At 39.5% G+C, this 7,054-nt stretch overlaps 1 long non-coding RNA gene across 1 annotated transcript; it reads left to right on the forward strand.

The window, feature by feature from the left end:
- Nucleotides 1-85: 85 nt before the first annotated feature.
- On the forward strand, nucleotides 86-4,685 carry LOC113491352. Its single transcript, XR_003400382.1, has 3 exons — nucleotides 86-219; nucleotides 2,022-2,138; nucleotides 3,924-4,685. It is a non-coding gene; the product is annotated as an uncharacterized LOC113491352 (long non-coding RNA).
- Nucleotides 4,686-7,054: the final 2,369 nt, after the last annotated feature.

The raw sequence follows: 7,054 nt of genomic DNA on the forward strand, positions 1-7,054 counted from the left end.
AGTTAGGTGTGGGTGCGTGTGCCCGCCGGCGGCCCTGCGGGCGGCGGCCTCCTCAGGGAGGGGCAGGCCGGGCTGCGGGGCCAGGGGAAGGCGGGTGAGTCACCTCCCGACAGCAGCTGGATTTTTCCGTTGCCCGTAAAGGGCAGCCGGAGCGGCGGCTGGGGCGAAGGCAGTCGCTTGCAGAGGTTCGCCGTGGGGTGGGAGAGAGCTCTTCCTCAGGTCTGTCCCCGCGCCGTTTGTAAAAATACCCGCTTGTCCCAAAACACGTAATGAGGGGGGAGCGACGAGGCAGAGCGCTGAGGGGGTGATGCTGCAGGCCCGAGTGTAACAAATAGCTTTACCATATCTAGAAATAAACCGTCGGTAGAGATGGAAACCCATGCAAGATTTAAATTAGATATTCGGAAGAAAATCTTTCCTGTGAGGGTGGTGAGGCACTGGCACAGGCTGCCCAGAGAAGCTGTGGCTGCCCCCTCCCAGGCAGTTTAAGGCCAGGCTGGACGGGGCTGTGAGCAACCTGGGCTAGTGGAAGGTGTCCCTGCCCATGGTAGGGGGGGTGGAACTGTATGATCTTTAAGGTCCCTTCCAAACCAAACCGCTCTATGATTCTGTGACTTACATGCACATATGAATTCATTTTTAAATGTCATATTAAGGCTTTCTGATGTAACAAATATATTACTGTGGGCAGGAGGCCAGAACCTCTAACAAACAAATTATAAATATTACAAGCATGGGTTCTGTTTCATGTTCAGGGGTCCTGTCCATGTGAACTAAGTTATATGAGTCTCTAAATGTTTCCAAAAAAAAGTCCATAATAAAATGCTTTAAAAAGGAGATGAGGGAGTGGGCAATGAAAAAGGCACAAGTGTTCATTTGAGTTCCTTGATTTTAGGGGTCTGTTAGTGTTTCATACACTGAAGAACTAGATAACTGCCTTATAAAACTGGGTATCATTCCTTAAATAAAAGCAATACTTACAAGCGAATCCAAAAATCTGCAGCGTAACTTCTCTCTAGTCGTCATTTAGTGGTAAGAAAAATAATGCTTATGAAAAGGCATCATACTGCAATTTCCTTTTTCTCTGTCAGATAGTATTAATGCTTGACTGTATGAGAAATTATATAGAACAGAGAATGTGTCCAGGAGAACAAAGATCAAATTTCCTGAAGCAAGAAGCCTCATTACTGAACAACATTACATTCACATACAAAAAGGATTGTTTTTATTTTCTTCAGATGTAAATAAGGTAAACTGTTTTATTTTATCCAGATGTAAATAAAGAAAATGGGACAAGGTAAAAAAATCAATGCAGACACAGTCTTCAGCAGTATCATTTCTTTAAATAAATACTCAGTTTATTAGCACATACGAGGTTTCAGCAGGTTACTATAAAAATACTGTCCTGCTGGAGAGCAATGCTGGCTTCTGTCAGTCATGACTTCTGTGTACAGGCAGCAAAACTGGCATGTTGTTTATTCTTTCAGAAAAAGGAAGTTAGATCAGGTTTGGATTAAGGTTGTCGGAGACAGTGGAAATCAATGCTCATGAGCACAAGGTGTTTGCAGGGCCCAGCAGGTTGAGACTTTCCTGGGTAACTTGCAACAAATGCATCTGCTGAGACACAGGGCTGTGTGAAAGGCTGTGTTGAAAACTGTTAGCAAAAAAACTTCCTGTTCTAGCTTTTTACTGTTTTCAACAAAAGCAGGTTCTATGTACATTATAAATGCACAAGATTATACTGAAGAATACACCTGATTTGTACTTTTCAGTTCTCATTTGAACAGAAATGATAACAGTTACATCTTACCGATCAAAATGGTTCTTTCTGCATGGGTGATTTTTCATCAATCTTAAGTCAAGTGTATTATTATTCTGAATGCTGTGATGGAAATATAGGCTGTCTTCCAGTGAGAAAGAGATCTGAAAGTTTGAAAAGGGCTACAGGAAAGACACCCTATGTGAAGTCCATGTGTTGAATGCACCTGACAGCATAACTGTGAGTATTTTTTTTCTCATAGAGGCCACAGCAAAGCATAAGACAACAGCTGAAGCTCAGTTCTGGCAGACTGTTTCTCTAAGAATCCTCTGCTGTGGTGCAGTCAGAAGATGCATCTTTTCACTGACATTAGGCTGCCGTATCTACTGTATTCATTCCATCATTTCTGTTTTCCTCTCTCTCATCTAGAACCTGTGATTACTGATTTTCTTGTATGAGAAGTCCTGTACCTTCCAAAACTTCAGCCACCAGTGCTAAGTGAAAAGGCAGATCTATCTGTGAACAGAAAATTCTGTCAGAGCTACCTTAAGTGTCACTTTCACTGTAATCTGATACAGATGACATGAAAATCTGCAGGTTTAGCTATCTGCAATAGTTATCAAGTTATTTAAGTGTTAATTTAATATAGGAAGTGTTTATTTTATTGCATCATATTTGAGAAAATAATGCTTCTTTTTCATTTAATTTAGTGTACTTTCCCTTTTTACATAACTTCCTAAAAATACTTTTACAGATCTTCTGTTTTAACTATGTTGCTGATTAAATCTGCATGAAAAATGCCTTTTGAGACATATTTTCTATTTCACAAAGAAACTACAATACCCTGCATGTTGTTATACCAAACCAAATTGCACTATTGTATCCATTGCCATTACCTTTCATCATGCTTGGTAAGACTTTACTCAAAGCATTTTACTTCACAGACTGTCATCTCTGAAAGTGAAAATCATGGTTCTTTCATCTTGCATTATTAGATCTCCTTATAAAAATATTAGATGTCTTAATTCCAGTATAAACTTAAGCGCATGTAAGTAGTTGTACAGGTGAGATACTTTGTCAAACCTACAACAGCATGAACACTTCCCATGCCGTTGACAACACGCAACTGATTTCTGGGATAATTATGAGTTTCCTCTAATTTATAAAGGTGTCAGTTGTTTTGCAGACAGTGTCAGTCTTATATTTGCATTTTTTCCCTTGGAAAATATTTCTGGGCATACTTTATCATAGTTGCAGTAAAATGCTCTGATTTTATCAGATTTACTTGGATAAGAAAGAATACGAAATCTCAGCCAAATAATGTACAGTGTATAAGATCAAGTGACTCCTTGAAACTATATAGATGTCCATAAAAGCAAGAAATCAGAACAGGGAAAAAAATCACAACAAAAAACCCCACTTAAAATGAAATTAGTAATATAGTCTAAGTACTGGCAATAAAGAGAGATGCTCAGAATGAAATGTGTGTATTTGTGCTTCTGACATGACTGATAAAGACATCCAGTCTAGACAGAGAGACAGTGAATGCTGCTCTACCAAATGGCAGTCAATCACAGGTAACATCAACCTACCCATCAAAAACACAGTAGGTATATTTATCTAGGCTGAGATCAACATGTCAGGTTGCTTAAATCATTATAATTCAGTAAGCACTTGTTAAGAAACGTCAATCTAGTAAAAGGGCACGCTCTGCTCCAAAAAGAAAAATGACTATTCAGGTTCTGAAGATGAATAATAAAGATGAAGAGCAAAGCCTATGAACCTGAAGAGAAAAGAACAAATAATTCAGAGAGAACCTTGACCCAGAGGGGCTTTTCTGAACATGTTTTACCCACTCCCTCACTGCTGAGAGCCTCCATGTACCATGGGGTTTTACTTGACAGGTTCATCAATGTCCTTGGAGGCTTTGTGCAGCATGAAATTTGTTTCTAATTTGGAGAAATAAGTAAAACATAGAAACTGCTTTTTAGCTTAAGAAACAATGCCAGCAAGGGACAACTGTTATTTTTTCTTGTGAAGGAAAATATGATTATTTTTTGAAAGTTAAGATCTCCATGTTGGGGTGGAATTATCTGTAAATGTAATTTCCCCTCGGGATAAGCAGTTCTGAATCCTTTACCACTTTGCATTATATTTTTCACAGATACACCGCGGCACATATGGCAATGCCAAATACCATCCCCGCGTGATCCTGATAGGTCCCCTCACAGTCAAGCAGCATCCTGGACGCGCCTGAGAACAGCAAGCAGCATGCTGCTCCACCCCCTGCTCTTCGTATTTTTCACTTTCAGAGCAAAGGCTCTGTTCAGGCTCTAAATATTCTCTTCAGTCTTCTGCTTTCCCTGGAATGAACATCCCTCAAACCCTTTAGCAAAGGAACAGCTGGGTGAAAGCAAGAGCAAAACTGAGGGTAAGACAGAGTGATGCACAGATGCATCAGTATGTTCAGAGAAAGAGACACTGGAAATCAGGGGCAGAGGGAGAACAAAGGACTCAAGAAGCAGTTGTCTAAATGTTTTATTAATTTATTGCAATTCTGCCATTCCCTAGAAAAAGAAGAAAAGGAGGAGAAATAATTTAAGCTAAGAATGAGGAGGAAATAAAACTTTTTTCTCAGCTTCACCCCCTTCTCTCTTTTAGGTTCTTGCTCTCATACCTAAAATTTTTCTCCAGGTGCATCAGTTTTGGAAAATTTGACCATTATCTTGAATATGCTTGACTGATTAGTGTGTATGTTTTTAAAGCCACCCATGTAAGTTGCTGCAGTTCTTGCTGTATTAATAATTAAGCTATAATAATAATTCTTGTGTTCTCTGACAAGGTTACTCAAAATGATGTGCGGATGTGCCATATTCATTTAAAACATTTAAGATGTAAAATGTAGACAAATGTAGTCATCCACAAGAACGCCTTTTGTCAGAATGATGTAACTTCAGTCCAACTATTCCCAAGTTTGACTGACTGTTACTGTTCTCCCACACCATTTCATTTCCCATGGGTCTTTAATGTGAATTTTAGTTACTCAGAAACTTGGAGCAAAGACCATGAAGACAGAATCTGTTGGACTACTTATTTTGGGACAGAAATGCAGCATGTAACAGGAAGATTCCCCAGGGCTGGAAGATGGAGAAATTTCTCTTCATTGACACATTAAAACAAATAGATTGGCAACCAGTGGAAGCTACACAGAATCTCAAAGCAGTGAGGAAGAGACGATGATGTAACTCCTTTCAGTGTTAATCAATGATCCCACTCTTCAGCCCTGTGTGGGGACCCTGAGAACTGCCCCACTCCAGGACATTTGGCTACTGGGGCTCAGAGCCAGGAGAGAACACTATGGTGGCAGCCCCTTTCTTCTGGGGAGAGGCCCCAGAAGAAGATACACAGTATGAATTGTTGGGTCCTCAGATGCTACAAATGCAATGTTGGGGCTTTGTGGAGTACTCCACATTCCAGCAAGGTGGTCTGAAGGTTCAGTTTATGAGGATTTGTCCTCCCAGTTGGCAACTAAGGTGAAATCAGAAGAGTGTATTAAGAGAATAAATACATTGCAAGGGCATCTACATTGTTTTGTATTTCTTTTGAAAGCAAGAAAGGAGCAAGAGAAAAAAAAATCACAAATGAGAAGAAATGTGCTATGAATAACATTTTTGAAGTTTGCATGGACAATCTGAACAGCTGCAATATAAAATTAATGTGCTAAAATTAATGTGCTAAAATAGTGAAAAAGTACACTTGGGATGCTATAACTTGTTTTGAAGACACTGTAACTTGTATCAAAAATAACAACTCAGACATGGAGAACCTTTTGTGCATCATTTTAATTGGTAAAACCCAAGAAAGGGACATTGCTGGAGATCAATAAAAGACTACCAAACAAACCAGAAAATTAGTCTGATTTCTTCATAGAAATTTGTCTGTATTCTGCCCATACAGTTGAGAAGGAGATGAAATGTTGTGACAGTCCATTTAGAAAGTCTGTATGGGAGAACCTGGAGACCAGCTATGAACTATCAGCTGAATTTCAGGAATGCCTCATCATCCATTTCTTAAAACAAACAGTAGAACACACAACATGAGGCAGTCCTGCTTTGGACTTAATGCTTAAAAAGAATCATGGCACTGGAGATGGTTTCCTAGAAATCAGGGACATAAATACGGGCATAAAAGAGAACATTACCAGTTAGCAGAATTATAGCATCATAGAATAGTTTGGTTTGGGGGGACATTTAAAAGTCATCTAGTCCAACAGCCTGCAATGAGCAGGGAAACCTTTCACTAGATCAGGTTGCTCAGAGCCCTGTCCGACCTGACCTTGAATGTTTCCAGGAATGGGGCATCTATCACCTCTCTGGGCAACCTGTTCCAGTGGTTCATCACCCTCATTGTAGAAAAATTCTTCCTTATATCTCATCTGAATCTACCCTCTTTTAGTTTAAAACCATAACCCTTTCTCCTATCACAACAGGCTCTACTAAAAAGTCTCTCCCCATCTTTCTTATAAGCACCCTTTAAGTATTGAAAACTGCAATAAGGACTCCCTGGAGCCCTCTCTTCTCCAAGCTGAACAACCCCAATTCTCTCAGCCTGTCCTGATAGGAGAGGTGTTCCAGGTCTGATTACAGTCCTAGCTAACAAGCTGATTTCACAAAGGAAGAAAACTTCTTGCTTACAAAGAAAAGTGAAAATCACAGTTGGGACTCCTCTATGAAGAACTTGTACCTAGCAAAGTCACAATTCTGTAATATAAAAAAAAAAAGGTAAAGAGGTAACTTTTGCTAAATGCCCTACCTTGGATGAGTAGGAACAGAAATTAAGTTTAAAAACAGAGAGGGAAGAGGGGGAAGTAGAAAGTAATGAGTAGTCATTTAAGATAATGACAGGCAGAATACAAGCAGAGCAGCCAAGCAGCAGGGGGTAAACCCACTACTTATAAAGTTAATAGGTTTTAAAGTGTCAAAGTTACAAAAGCCAATACCTCCCTCATCAAAAAGTCTATTTACTAGATATATGCTATGAATAAGAATAAAAACATTTTAAAAAGCAGAAGTGCTTATTTTAAACACATGCTAGCAGACAAGGGAAGTTCCAGAGGAAGGCAGAACTGATAAGAGTATGTCAAAATTAAAGAAGTAAAAACTCCTGCAATCATAAACTACTTAGACTAATAACAGTCCTTGGCAAACCTTGTTTAAACAATCATACCAATGGTTTCAAATACAGAAGCAGGTCTGCATTTACTTCCTGGGGTGTATAAAGAATGTAACTTTCCTC

The sequence above is a fragment of the Athene cunicularia genome (genome assembly GCF_003259725.1).
Source record: "Athene cunicularia isolate RWA chromosome 1 unlocalized genomic scaffold, athCun1 chr1_part2, whole genome shotgun sequence".
Lineage (NCBI taxonomy): Eukaryota > Metazoa > Chordata > Aves > Strigiformes > Strigidae > Athene > Athene cunicularia.